The 15,813-nt window shown below is 42.6% G+C and overlaps 1 protein-coding gene across 2 annotated transcripts in view; it reads right to left on the bottom strand.

Moving 5' to 3' along the window:
- The window catches only part of LOC131029908 (uncharacterized), a 296,098-nt gene that overhangs the window by 102,191 nt on the left and 178,094 nt on the right, over positions 1–15,813 (bottom strand). The gene's annotated exons all lie outside the window — the stretch shown is intronic.

Below are 15,813 nucleotides of genomic sequence, written 5' to 3'. Positions count from 1 at the left end.
GCCAGAAGTGTATTTAGTTTCAAATTTCAATAGCACCATGGAGTCAGAAATGATATCAAAAGAAACTTGACACTAGAAGTTAAAATCTTAAGAACAAAAGTTTTAACTAGAGAGGGATATTCTGTATTTCATCAGATTTACTTACTGTTTCTGGAAATTTAGGAGGGTTATGAGATTATGAACGGGTTCTCATACCTGCACAGTTATGGAATACACACACACACACACACACACACACACATATATATATATATTCTGTAAGTAGCCTAAGTGAGTGGGTTGTAGTATACAGAACATCAATATCCAAATTATAACACCAGAGGATAGTAACACATTAGCACGGGATCAAGAACACACAATACAGTATATCACGATATATTCATGTAACACAGATTTCTATATTATATTCCATTCCAATCCAACCCCCCTTCCAAATGTGCTACAAGTTTACAATATAAAGAGTTTGCGGTTGGTTAGGCCATCAACCGTCCGGCAACTAATTACCCGTAGATATAACTTAATACTAAAGCATTACAAAAGCCTTATTTACTAATTAACTGGCTTACATCATCCCCCCCCAAAACTTGTTCGTCTTCCAGACGAACACCACAGCAAAATAACAAGAAATATCATTTAGAGAGACAAGAGGACGTCCCTGTTCCCGTACTGGTCCACTCCAAGAGTATCTTCAGATCCCTTTCAGCAAGGAGTTGCTTCTCTCGAGTGGATTTCAGAAGCCTGAGTGCATCCATGCGGTCCTTCTCAGAGGAAGCCAACTTCCGTTCCTTTTCCAATCACGTGGTTCTCTCTTGAACCATTTCTTGCTCTATAGTATGGATCCTTTCTTTCAGTTCACTCTCTCGTTGTAGGGCTAAGGTGTGGTCTCCTTCCATTTTGCTCGCTTTCCAGGTCATCCTTTGGAGCTGTAAGAATGTAGTACGGAAAGTCCGTTCCATAGAAGTGAGAGCTCTCATTACTTCCTGATTACCTCCTGTATGCCCACTAAGGATCTGTGGTACTCCCCATTCTGCTACTATCTCCGGAGTTTCCGTGTCGGGCCAATCGTGGTTCCCAATTTTCTCTGAGAACTCCCTCTCGCAGCCTTCTGTCATCAACGCCAGTAGTGCTTCCGTTGCTCTTACTATAGCAGGCATATCAGATCCTCGAGAATTCTCTATCATCCTCTCTGTGGCTGTCCTCATTGCTTCCAACTGAGAAAGAAAATGTTGCGCAACCGATTCCCACTCTCGGATCCCCTCTGCTGGTGAGGAAGTACTGTGCCCTTTCCCGATTTCTTCAATCCTCAGGCTCTCCTCCTACTGATCAGGCCCCAGCGATGGTGAAGGAGGTGGAATCTCTATGTCCATCTGGAATCTCGCTAGTAGGCTGTCTGCTTCTGTCTCCATGTCTGTTTCCTCGGTCCCCTTTCCTATGTCTCCCTCTGGTTCTTCACAGTGCATTCCCCCTTCGGTATTTCCTACCTCCATGGTTGAAAGTGGATCAGTTATTGGTGCCACTACCAATGCAACAGCTCTAGCCGCTTCCACGCCCCTGGGTGTGTTTATATGGAGGGTGTGGGCCCCAGCATTGTGTCTCCTCAAGTCTACTAACTGAGATGGGGTCCCTGTGACCCCAGTTACCAATTGTGCCGTGATGGGAATCTGTGCTGGTTTGAAAAGTACCTTTTTCCTTACTCCCCATCCTGGTACGGCTGGTATGCCCACCGTACGGCTTTCTATCTCTACCTGCCGCAGACCTCCTACGTGTCCTCCTTCCTGTTCCATGCCCATTGGCTCCATACGGAATTCTCCTTCGTCTTCCTCTGGAGATGATATGTATGTCTCTTCTTCCCCTGTCTCTACCTCTTCCTCAGAGTTGTTGTCTTCTTCTCCTCCATCTTCTATGCTCCCTGCCAGTTCTTGCCTTGCTTTTTTCCTTGGTGTTGTCTCTGTGGTTATTGTAAAAGTGTCCAGGTGTAGCCAATAATACATGGCTGGCTTGTAGGGCTCCACCCGGCTTGAGGCCACAAAACCTCCTCTATTTTCTAACGCCACTTGAGTTCTCAATGCTTTCAAGAAGAGGGCAATGAGGTGATGGGGCGCATATAGAGTCTTGTGTTTGAGGAGCATGGCTTCCTTTACCCGGCTGGAGAGGACGCGGCCCGAGTTGTAAATTTTGCCATTACTCAGTCCGTGCATGAGGCGTAGCATCCATATTGCAACATCAGATGCTCGGCTTGCTGCTGTTAGCTTACTCTTCAGGATATCCATGACGCATCTCCACTCTAGTGAGCTGAGATAGGATTTCTTCAGGCCCCTTCTATTGCTATTCTGCCATAAACTGTCCCATTGCTCTTCTGTGAGTGTATCGCCACAGATGTGTTCCAGTAGCCACTTCTTTTCTTCTGTAGGCATTCTTGCTGATGGTTTCATAGCTGAATCGCCGCTACTAGGAATGTCGAAAACCTTGCTGAATTCCTTGGGTGCATAAGAAATGACCACTGTCTGTCCCAAATAGTCAATTACTGATCTATGTTTGTCCGGCTCATACCCATGGACCATGGCACCCAATATAGGCTCAAATTCCTTTAGATTGAAGATGGGCATAAAAATGATTTTATCAACTTCTGCTTTCTTCAGTGAACTCTTTAGAGGGTGGTCCTCCTCATTGCTCTCCCACCACTTCCTGCACTCACTTCCAACAACTCCTTCAAACGTGATATTCTCCACGTTTACCTGTTCTGCTGCCCTGTCCTGGCTTTTCCTACTGGTTCCTAGCATGGCCATTGGTTGCTTATTAGAGGTACTAGCCTTGTAGTTTATGTCATAACTTCCTGTTCTAGGGTTGCCGTGACTTCCTTTCACCATCTTGTGCCTTGCTGGTGTATGCTTTCCCCTTACTGTGCAACCGTAGTAATGGCCCTTTTGGTAGCCTTGAGCTTTTTCACGGATCTCTATACTGTGGAGCTGATGTGGTCATTTTACCCGGTCGCTGTGTGCGCTGTGGTTGCGGCTATGGCTAAGGCATACGTCCCTGTTGAGCGTTGCGTACACCTTGGTCTGGTGCTGCACATGCCTATGGTGGTGCTACATACGCCGGTGGTGCTGCGTACGCCATTGGTGTTGTGCACGCCTACGGTGGTGCTGCGTACGCCAGTGGTGCTGCGTACGCCACTGGTGTTGCGTGTGTCGTTGACCCGCGCACGCCTTAGCTTGCGTACGCTTGGGGCATTCCCTTCGTAGCCGTCGCCTCCGCCTCCCCGCGTTCCCTTCGTGCCACTGCGCTTTGTGCCACCTCTCCCCTTTGTCTTTCCACGTACGCCGCATCTCCCCTTCACAGCTCTGCGTATGCTCCAACCTTTCCAATGCGTAGCGTGCCCTTTCTTGGTCATGTGTACGTGTTGCGTGGTGTGTACGGGCTGCATGGTGCGTACGTGTCGCGTAATGCCTCCGCAAGGGTTGCTATGCCTTCGTGCCAATTGCTCACTGCGTATGCCTTTTATACTCCTCCACGCTTCTTTGTTGCCTTTGCCAAGGTTTATGTGCCTTTGTGCCACTTGGCTCCTTTTATGCCGGGTGCTTTTTATTCTCCGTTTCGTATTTTGTGAGCCACTCCCTCCTTTGTTTTGCTGGCCCCATATTAAATGCTTTATATTTCTTCTAGTCTTTATTTTTCTATGGCCTTTTCTTTTCATGCGAAATATTTTTATTCGGGTTCTCTTTGCATTTAATTTTTCCTTGTTCTTAGCCCATGTTTCTAACTTTCGTGACTTAGAACCATTATCCTTGGTCCCACTTTCTTTCTAGGCATACCCCAACATATCTACCGCAACAGTTTCTCTCTCCTCTCTCTCCTGGACAGTTCCTCTCCCCTGGATAGTTTCTCTCTCCTTGTAGATTTTGAGTTTTGAGCCATTTACGAGGTCTTTGATCGGATTGCCATCTATGGTAGATAGTTTTATAGCTCCGTTTGCCCCTACTCCCTCTATTTTATAGGGTCCTAACCATCATACCTTAAACTTCCCAGGTCGGAGTTCATTCCGGCCGTTGTATTTGAGCACCAACTGTCCCGGTGAGAATTTCATTCGTCTCAGGTGTTTGTCATGCCAAAATTTCCTTCTTCTCTGGGCTACTTATGTGGCCCATTGTGCCACTGTCCTACGTTCCTCCATCTGAATTAATGTAGTCAATCGCTCCCTTAGGCTGTCCTCGTCCCCCAATCGGTTTTGGACTGCTATTCTCAAACTTGGTATAGTGTACTCTACTGGCATTACAGCTTCCTGTCCATACATGCGCTGGAATGGGGTGTGCCCAGTAGTGGCTTTGCAAAAAGTACAATAGGCCCACAACACCGCGCTCAACCTTTCCTCCCAGTCCTCTTGTTCTACTCCACAAGTCTTATATAGAATGGACACCAATACTTTGTTTGTTGATTCTGCTTGTCCATTCGCCCTTGGGTAGTATGGACTCGACAGGGTGTGAAAAATTCTGAATTCTATTGTCATAGTGCGTATCACTTGATTCACAAAATGTACGCTTCTATCACTGGTGAATTGTATCAGTATGCCAAATCGAGTTACGATCTGTTCATATAGAAACTTGGCAGTACTAAGTGCCGCATTGTCTGGAAGAGCTCTAGCCTCGGCCCATTTTGTAAGGTATTCTGTGGCCACGACTATGTACCAGCATCTATGTGCTTTGCTTACCCTGAGTGGCCCTACAAAATCTAGCCCCCATCTCTCAAACAACTCCTGCGGTTGGGATGGAAAAAGAGGCATAAAGTCTCGTTTGAGTGGCTTACCCGCCCTTTGGCAAGTATCACAACTTGACACCCATTCCCGCGCATCTGCATAAAGTGTAGGCCACCACAACCTTGCTAGTAATATTTTTCTTGTGGTAGCATCTGGGCCCATATGCCCTCCGGCTAGCCCTTCATGTGATTCCCTCAGAACCCCCGGAATTTCTTCTTCTAAGACACACCTTCGTAGTACCCCATCAGGGCCCATTTTATACAAAAGGCCGTGGATCAGTTGGCACATTATGCTTTTCAGTGCCAGCTTCCTTCTTTCACTTGGGGGCATCTCCTTTCGGAACGTTGCGCTGGCGAGGTATTGTCTGAGCTTCTCATACCAAGATGGTAAGACTGCTATTTGAAACAAGTGGCCATCCGGAAAATCCTCATTTACTCCCCCTTCTGCGCGTTCCCCTGATTTTATCCTTGACAGATGATCAGCCATTACATGGCTCTTTCCTGGTCGCACCACAATGTTGAAGGTAAATTCCTGGAGTAAGATCAGCCATCGACTTACTCTCCCTTGGATGACCGGTTTGTTTACCGGATACAAGAGTGCCTAGTGATCTATGAAGAAGGTAAAAGGCGTGACCAGTAGGTAATGACGGAATTTTTGCACTGCGTACACCATCCCCAAGGCTTCTCGTTCTGTGGTACTATAGTTTCTTTCTGCTCTCGACAGTAGGCAGCTGGCAAAGTATATAGGGTGGTCCAAGCCTATGGCTCCTGCCTGTGCTAGGGTGGCGCCAATGGCAAAGTTGGAGGCGTCCACATGTACATGAAATTTATTATCCCAATTTGGGTATACCAGGATAGGTGCACTTACAAGTCTGGATTTGAGTTCCCTAAAGGCCTCTTCTTGCTCTTGGTGCCATACGAATGGCTCCTCCTTGTGAGTTTTTCCAATGGGAGGGACACCTCAGCAAATCCTTTGATAAACCGTCAATAGTATCCTACGTGGCCCAGGAAAGATTTTACTCCTGTAACATCCGTTGGGTCTTCCATTTCCATGATGACTCTTATCTTATCAGGGTCAGTCTTCAACCCTTCTTTGCAGACTATGTGGCCAAGTAACCTTCCTTGGGGAACGAGGAACCGACATTTCTTTGGATTGAGGGCAAGTCGTGCTCGACGGCACCTTTCCATGCACTCCCCTAGTATCTGCAAGTGATTTTTCTTCTTGCTGTACACTGACCAATCGTCCAGAAATGCTTTAAAATTTCCAGTTGCCATTTTGTCGAAGATATGCAGTATGATCCTCTGGAATGTGGCTGGGGCGTTGCATAATCCGAATGGCATCCAATTATATGCGTAAACTCCATCTTCCACAATAAAGGTGGTTTTCAGCCTATCCTCTTCGGCTATGTTGATCTGGTTGTAGCCCGAAAAGCCATCCATGAAGGAATAGATTCCGTGCCCCGCCACTTCTTCCAGTATACTATCAGTAAACGATATGGGAACGGGATCTTTCACTGTCACAGCATTTAAACATCTGAAGTCTATGCAAATGCAGATCTGATTTCCCTCTTTTTTGAGCGAAATGACAATAGGCGAGACCCATTCACTAGTTTGCACCCGAAATATGATTTCGGCTTCTAACATTTTTTCTATTTCCTCTTGTACCTTTGCCGCGTAATTTTTATTCATGCGGTAAGGGCGTTTCCTCATTGGCCTAGCCCCTGGTATTAATGGTATGCGATGTACGCATAGTTCTGGAGGCACTCCTTTCAAATCCTTATATGTCCATGCGAACACATCTTTGTACTCGAGAAATATTTTAAATGCTGCTGCTTTTAGTACGGGGTCCCAATCGTCCCCTACTAGTATTACTTTTGGATCCTTTTCTTCGCCGAGGTTGGTTTGTTGTACCTTGGGTTCCACATATTGTACGATCTCATTTTCTCCGAATTGGTGGCCCGGGGTCCCATCTACCTGGGCTTCCCCTTCCTAGTATTCGGCAAATTGTGGTGGGTAAGTATTGCCTTCCTTGATCTCCAAGATCTCCAGCACGTTGCACGGGTGAAAGATTTCATAATCTTCCATCTGCCAGTGGAATAACCCATTGATAGAACTTGTTTCGTCCTCTGAGCAATTCCCTAGGCGGAGGACTCCTTCATTAGGTTCCATTTCAGCATCCTCCCCTGGTGTGCCTTTCTGGACCCGGAATCTAAAGCCACTTCTTGACTCACTACTTGGTTTCCTAGATCAATGATATATTTCTTCCCTTCACTTTCGATTGAGAGAGTATTTTTCTTCCAATTGTGATCCGCTTTGGCCATGATGAGCCATCCTCTTCCCAAGAGTGCATCATATCCTTTCCTTGCTAAGGATATAACCATAAAATCTAGAAAGAATTGTTGGGTTCCAATGGTTACCTTTTGGCCCATAAGTGTGCCAAGTGGTTTTATGCCATGTTGATCTGCTCCTACGAGGTGAAAGGCAGGTGGCCAGAGCGTCGGCTTCCCCAAGGTTTTCCATGTCTCCTCGGGTAGCACATTTACCGCGGACCCACCATCTACAATCGTGTTAGTAAGTCTGTGACCAAGAATCTCCATTTCTACTACGGCTGGTGTCCTGACTACCCCTACTGCCATCAACATAGGGTCAGCAGTCTCTTTTGAGTGGTTCCTTCCTTCCATTTCTTCTCTGTGACCTGGCGTCTTTTCCCCCTTTGTGGTCTCCTCCACTTGGTTTATTGCTATCCGTAGTTGTGGTAGTGTTTGCAGCAGATCCGCTACACGGATTGGTACGGTGGTTTGTAGCAGCTGGTTTATTATGGTAGCTTCGGAGTCGGCTCGTATGGTCCTGGTAGTTTTGTGGGGTACTGTCTTCCGCCGTCCCTCACTCATTTCCCTTTCTATTTCCTTTTGTGCCTCCTTTAGTCTTTCCTTTTCTATACCTGGTTCAGGGTAAGTTAGTTTCCTTGTATGAGACCGGGTAATGGCCAATACTTCTGGTTCTGACCGTACTACCTCCAGCATGTTCACACCTTTCTGTCTTGGACATTCGGCATCTTCGTGGTTGCCCGGCCCGCACCATTTGCAGAGTAGCCCTCCTCCTTGTCCAACACCACTCTGGCAGTCATGTGCAAAATGGCCCCATTCGTTACATCGCCGACATTGTATCATCGGTCTACCTTTTGCATCATATTGGATGCATCCTCATGGTGTATTATTATTGTTGTTGTTGTTACTTCCCCTCTGGTTGTTCCTATAGCCACCTGGTGATACGTCTGAGTTTGTGTTCTTGGAGGGTGTAGTTGGTGGTGTTGATTGTTCTTGAGTATATAGTACCTGGGCACTCCTTGCCTTCAAGTTGTAGGGGCATTCCTTAATGGAATGCCCCAACACTTGGCAGATGTCACAGAAAGTTTTCTTTGGACAATTGGTTTTTGTGTGTCCCTCTAGTTTGCACTCTGTGCACCAGAGGTCCCTGCCCTCCCTACTTTCCTCCTTTTGCGTCCGTATTTCCCGCATCATCCGTCTCATATCCTTCCGGAGTGCCTGTATGGTTTGTGATTCTTCCTCGCTTTCCTGATCACTACTATCCTCATCACTTGTGTGCTTCTTGCCTTTTGATGTCTTGCTCTCACTTTCAATATCCATGGCTCTATTGTAAGTGTCCATGAAAGTAGATGGAGGTACTACCTTCATCTTTTTCCTCAGGGATGGTTGCAGACCCTCGATGAACCATTGCTTCTTCAACCCATCGGCTGGCGTATTGTCCATTTTTCCAATTAATTCTTGTAGTCTGCGGTAATAGGACCGTACGGTCTCAATCTTGCCATGTTTAGTGTTGCATATTTCTGCGACGATCTCGTCATCATCCCTTAGTAGCCGAAACTCCTCCTCAAATGCTTTGGCCAGTTTTTTCCAGGTATCCTTTGCAGTGGTGGGTAGGTCCGTGTACCAGTCAATGGCAATTCCACGGAGGGTGGCCGGAAATGCTTTCAGCCAATTATCCTCATCATCCTCGCCATTGGCCTGCCATATGGTGACACACGTTTTACAGTGGCGAGCGAGGTCCTCCGATCCTAGTCCATTGAATCGGGGAAGTTTCTGTTTTTCGGGGTTATGTGCCATCATCCTCGTACCCCCCGAGTTATTCTGGGAATTGTTGAATGACTCAGATGGCGTGGTTGTTTGTTCCCAATTATCACTGCTGCCTATTACCTCTGGGTTGTTGTGACTCCTGTCCCACTCTTGTGTATGTTGTCGAGGACCTTCTGCCAAGCTCCCTCTTTCTTCAACTATCCGGTAGAGTTTCAGGCGCCTCTCCAATTGCTCCTGGATGCGCAAGGATCTTCTCACTATGTCTTCTTCGTTCCCTTCTTGTTCCTCCGAGGTTTGTCGGCTTCAATCTTGGTTAAGTGTATTTGGCATTAATTATTGGAACTGCGGTGGTTTCGTCGTTGTGTGTAGTCCCTCTGCTCTTCTTCCCTTCGGTTCCTTTCTCTATACTGTTGAAGCACTTGCTGCCTTCGTTGCTCCCTCCGTGTGTTCTCTCGTACCTCTTCACGTTCCACGAGTACACGTGCCAACAACCGTGGAAGACTACCCAGGAGATTGTGCACGGCCTGGTTCACGTTGAGTTTCGCCCGTACCATACCAGCCGAGACAGCGCTCAATTCCGCTTCTCGTTGTACGTACCGGTCCACAGAAACGTTCCACGCGTGAATCAGGTCTTGTGTCAACTGATCCTCCCTGGTTACTTTTGTATTATCTTCTACGTCACTGTCTGTCACCAGGATGCTTTGGTCGAATGGACGACCCATTATACTTCCATCCTGCCAGCTTTCCCTCCTTAGACCTGCAGATTTGACTTAGGCAACGGCGCCAAAATGTAAGTAGCCTAAGTGAGTGGGTTGTAGTATACAAAACATCAATATCCAAATTATAACACCAGAGGATAGTAACACATTAGCACGGGCTCAAGAACACACAATACAGTATACCACGATATATTCATGTAACACAGATTTCTATATTATATTCCATTCCAATCCAACCCCCCTTCCAAATGTGCTACAAGTTTACAATATAAAGAGTTTGCGGTTGGTTAGGCCATCAACCGTCCGGTAACTAATTACCCGTAGATATAACTTAATACTAAAGCATTACAAAAGCCTTATTTACTAATTAACTGGCTTACATATTCATAAATATATATATGTATACATAAGTATGTGTATATATGTATATTTATGTGTATCGATATACATTGTGTATGCATATGTTATGAAAGGTCAAGAAAATTATTTGTGTTGAAACACTGTATGAAATTAAACCAGTAAGGTGTTTTTATTCCTTCAGATGTTGTAAATGTGGAATTATAGTGGTAAACCCAACACATGCCCAAATTCCTCAATAACACTATTTTATTTTAAATAGTTTCATAACCAGAGTAGACAGCAAGGTTACACTGTTATCGGACCAGCATGTTTAAGGTCTGCCTTTATGAATAAATATATAAATATATTTATATCTATAAATACACTATTAGGTGTGTATTTATATATATAAATATAGGTATATCTGAGTATTGGTGTGCAGGCCTGGAAGTTATGTTTACTCACACCATTCAGCTAACTGAAATCTGAAAATCATAAGAACACAACCCATATTGAGGTGCAGAAAGGCTCCATTTGGTCAAACTTAAACCGAAAAACCATTAAGTTTATAATCAGCAGGTTTATGTTATAGATATATTATACACCTTTACGCGAGTACATATATCTCTAAATGTAGAAATAATTGTGTATAGACAACTGTAGGTCTATGTGTTAGATCTACATGTATTCCTCAGTGGAACTATAGATTGGAATAAAATCTTATTCATGGAATCTCTGCTCCTCAATGAAATTTGGGTTATTGTGATACAAGGGATAAGGCAATTGTTAAGTTTACTTTAAGTAAATTAAGCCATAAATCTTAGGCACCAAAAATACTCATCGTACATGTGAAGGTGCGGATACAGGTACACATTTACACATATACCAGCAAGTATGTACCAATGTGGTTTAAAACTGGTAATACTTGACATATACGTAAAGGTATTTGTGCTCGTGTGTCCGTGTATGCGTATCCTAACATGTACTAGTAAGCATATTTCAGCATAGCGGTGCAGACTTATACCATTCAAGTGAAGGGTGTTCATACCCAAGACAACTTAATGAAGAATTTGTCCTCTTAATCAAGTTATTCAGAACTTTCTTAGACTGAGAAGCCAGGACAGCTCTAAAATAAAATTATCTAATTGAGATTACCCTCTCTAGTTCAAGAAATTAACCTATACCCTAGCCTAGGAAGGCAGTGGGTAGAAGAGCACCATTGTACTTGATGTAGTTAGCATCACTATTGGGAAGTCACACTCAAGATGCCAGGACAGCAAAGACATGTCCGGCAAAGTTATATTCCATACTTGGAAATTGTGCATACAACTGGCGGCTCTTATGCCCCCTATTTTCCCATGCCAAGGATTTAATTGAACCATCATAAATCATTGCAATCTTAAATGAGGAAGAAATTAATGATAACATTTTTGAGTACTGTAACTGATAACAAATGAACGCTAAACATAGTTTGGCCTTAGTTCCCTTCTGAGTTCAGTTGAACTCTTTTGAACCTAGACTTATTGCAGTCAAGAAGGGTGTAATTATGATTTCACTCGCAAGTGTAATCGTAGCTATTTGGATACCATTGGGCCGAAAGGGTCCTCATACCAGAGCGTTGATCAAGATGGTAAGTTATCTTCAGCTTGGTAAGAAACGTCTGACTAGAATAGTATTTCGGAGCGCTCATAAATGTAGATGGGCATAATAAACATTATGGGGGCACTTAGACTTTTAGTAAATATTACCTCAATGAGAAAGGGGTTGATAGGCAAGGGAGCTCACAACGCTCTTAAAGCTGATAGCCCTATGTATAGAAATACACAACTTCACAGCCCATAATGCAGTTGGCATTCAAGCAAAATAAATAGTTTTTCTAACAGTATAGTAGCAGCACGAAAGCTCTCATTACACACAAAACATAGAAACTAATGTTGATGGGGGTTATAGCAATTTGTCGTCTATCTTATCTTTCCCTCACTAAGGCAAGTAATTCAGTTTAAACCATGCTTCAATGAAATCAAAAGGGAGCGAATTTTATCTAAGTAAAATAAGGTCTTAAACCTCAGGATGAGGTAAAGTACCAGCCGATACAATCAAATATGCCAATCTGTGGTGAACTAATGACGATTGAGATTCATGTAACCTTTATGTAGAAAAAGGGCATCGTTTCTTAATCATTTGTAACTTAATGGCGGATGCCAATTAATAAAGGCCGAGTATGGGCTACTTTCCTTGTGTAAATAGCATTGAGACTGTGCGGAATACGAACTATTCAACTATTGTACTCAAGACTGGTATATTGGTACAGAACATTGGTTCATGAAAAGAAGGTCAGTGATTTCTACATATTCATTAAACTTGGATTCGTCCATATTCCCGTGAAAGAACAGGTTGCTAGCTCAAGGGCACAAGTATGAATTTCCGTATTAAATTAACGTAAGGTTTGTCAAGAAGGTTTCATTCTAAGAGTATAAGTGATCTCGAGTTTGTTGACCAGCAAGGAAAGCTTGAGTCCAAACATGTATGGTAGCCAATGAGCCTCATAGAATCAGAATGCAGTAGCATAGAGACAGATTTGAGGACTTGGTCACCTACAGGAATTCATTCCAACCTAGTAGGATGTAAACATTTGACTTCATGTTTTAACATGTCTGCAATAACTTAGAAACCCTTAGGCATGGAGACGATACATCTGTAAATGTCAATCAGTATGTTAATCCAGATACACAATCCAGTCAGAGGTCATACTAGTTAGGGGGAACCTATAGGGTATGACAGACTAGGAATTTGTGTAGGATTGTCTTCAGTTCAGATGGCATTGAGCTCCACTTTCCGTTACCTCCCTGCGAAGGGTCGGGCCAATCCAGTTGGATATGGCACGGGGAACTAGATAGTCCATGGTTGGGTGGAAAAGCGCCCTGATGATGCTTTCCCTCCTCACCAGTATCATGACAAAGTTATGAAGTTCAGAATGTTAGCATCAGTTTAAAAGTACTCTCTAAACTTTATCTCTCTCTTTCATTTAATGCAATGTTGTTTATTTCTTTATATTACGAATATGTTTGATTTTAGTTCAATGTAATTACTTCCAATTATTGTTATCTTTGATAAAAAAAAAATTTAAAAAAAATCTCCTCCTTTTATGTTAAGATGAAATGATTATGTTAACGGCTATATTCATTTCAGTAAGTTACATTTTTGAATAAATGTTTCCTTTAAATTTTAGCATGTTACAATATGCTGGATTTGCAATGACAAGTCTATTGATCTTCTTGTCATTGATGTCAACGTATGGGCAGTTTGCTTGCTGCCATGTGGTTTGTAGAGCAGTCTCTGTTGTTTGCATTTTATGCAGATGTGTCAGTGGATGTCGAGGCTGCCACTTGTCTTCATGATCGGTTGGCTTTGTTTCGTAACTGTTCTTTTTTTGTCTTTGGCAATCTACTGATATTGACAGGGAATGTTTGGTGGTTTGTCAGAAGTTGGTAGTATATTCTTGACTGTTTCAACTTCTTCAAGTCTGACAGTTGTGCATGTGTCGTTGATCATATTCTGAGTGTGCAGAAGCAGTTTCATATTCTGAATTTTGTGTTACGTTTGCAGTATGTGCAGATATTTTCTTATATTTTTATGTGCATTCTCCACAAGTGTCACGTACTTTGGGCAGAAAACCTTAAATGGTTTTTGTTGTAGATGTAAGACAAATAAAAATCTTTTCCTTGCAGTTTGATAGAGACAAAATCTTTTCCTTGCAGTTTGATAGAGACAAGTGTTCAGATGGATGTTTATATATTGGTGATGATCGATTTTATTACAAAAACTGCAGAGTTTACATGATTAATTTCTGGACTGTGTAAGAGGTTACCAGTCAGAGAAATATGTTTTTTTCTGAAGTTTTCTCCAGATAAAGTTAGAGCTTTCTTTGTTGGAAGGTTGGAGTTTTTGATGAATAAACAAAAACAATTCATTTTTGAGGTAAGGTGTGGGGATATGAGCTTGAGAGAAGATTTTTTTAAAAGTGTAAATATTGACGTGAGAACTGTTTTTGACAGTTCTTTCTGGGTTGCAGAGTAGAATAACACGCAAATTTTTTTGTTGAAGAATAACATGCAGAGTATTTGTTACTATTTTCATGAAGATGATATACAAAGATACACGTGCAAGAATATCAGATGGCTATGCAACTGATCCAAAACTCATGTTCTGAAATCTTGTTCAATCTGTACTGAAGATATCATAAGTGACTTCAATGTAATTTTCGAAAGTTTTGGAAGAGAAAGGGTGTTTGTGAAACATTCCTCTCAGTTTTACAAGAAATTTACAGTCTGATATATATGTTTAAATCTGAAGTTTAAGAGGTTGTAAGCTCATTTTTTATTTCTTCTTTTAAGAGGTTGGAGTCATCGTGTCTTTGTTAGAGTTGGAGCTCTTTATGAGGTCGATGCCTTTTTGTTCTGAGTTGGTGCTCTTTGTGTGAGTTGCAGCTCACTGTTGTAATTGGGTTAGTGCCCATTTGATTTAAATAAAGCTTTTAATGCTGTGGTTTTTTACACGAAAGGGTTTTCCACGTGATAAATCTTGTGTTTTCTTAGTGTTTATTGGCTCAGCTCTGTTGATTTGTTTTTATCTGTATTAAAAGTTTTTTTTTGAAATGCTGATTCAACCCCCCCCCTTCTCAGTATTTCTGTTTTGGTTTTCAAAGTCCTCCCCTTTTTATTTTTTGGAGGTTTTAATCATTTTTTCCCTTCAAAGTTAATCCTTTTATTTTGATGCAGGGAGTCAAGCATGTTGTCCAATGCTGAAAAAAGGGGATGTCCACACCAAATCTGTTGGATTGTTTGTCATTGATGTGAGCAGTTTGAGCTGCTTGAGCTAGTTGTCTGCTAGCTTGAGGTGCTTGGGTGTCAGATTGTGCAGGGTGTGTGCTTACTTATTACTATGTCAGCAGGGTGTGTGCTTACCTGTTACCTTGTCAGCTGCTGAGTCAAACTCTTGCCATGTCGCCTTTGAATGGTCAAAGGAGTTTTTGATGCGTACCTTTTATGATGGCTCAATTAATTTAAGAAGTAGTGAAATTTTATGAATTGCCGTTATATTTTTCCAGAACGTTTTTTAGTGATGTAGGCGAATCTCTCTTCTGGTGAAAAGTTTCGAATTTTTGGCTGACTTTTCTGTGTGACTTAAATCGTGGCTCCTTCACTTGGATATGGCGTTATTTTTTAGCATCAAATATATGTTGCGGAGTTAGTATTTCTATAATGATCTGACTTTGCTGTTAAATTTTTAGAGGTTGTGATGTTTTGGAATTCAATTCCATGTCAGATATTCTGTGTGGTTGTCGTATGAAGGAAAGAGCCATTTTTGCGTACTGTGTTAAATGAAGTCAGAAGTCAGAAAATTTTCACGATAACAAGAATTCAAGTAGTGCATCAAATATTAAATGAGAAAACAGAATTGTTTTACTGCGTTTTTTTGAAAGTCATATTTTTCAAAAATTGTATTATCTTTGGTTGGGAGCTGATATATTTTTTTTGTGAGAACATTCAAAAGTCGGACTTCTTTTTTTCTTCATGTCCGTGCTAGAATGGCATGCATATATTTTCGGGCTCAAAAATTAAGTTTGGGCTCTTAGAAATATTTTTTTTACAGCTGGAGGGTGCGTGTATTTTGGTATGGAGGCATGTTGTGGAGGCATGTTGTGAAGAAGTGTTGAGGCAGGATTTAAGTTACAGCGAAGAACATCAATAATAGTTTTTTATGATAGGAGTGATGTGTTTTCTTTCTTTGGTTATGTTTTGGCAGATATTCTAAAAACATCATCATGGGGCATGAAGTGTGTGTGTGGTTCGTGGTTGGCAGAGTTGTCTCTGAAGGTGAAATCATGCTGTGTTTTGATACTGCTATACACA

This window comes from Cryptomeria japonica, chromosome 3, assembly GCF_030272615.1.
Source record: "Cryptomeria japonica chromosome 3, Sugi_1.0, whole genome shotgun sequence".
NCBI lineage: Eukaryota > Viridiplantae > Streptophyta > Pinopsida > Cupressales > Cupressaceae > Cryptomeria > Cryptomeria japonica.
Note: the sequence above shows the minus strand (reverse complement) of the source record. Positions and strands in the feature narration are given on the sequence as shown.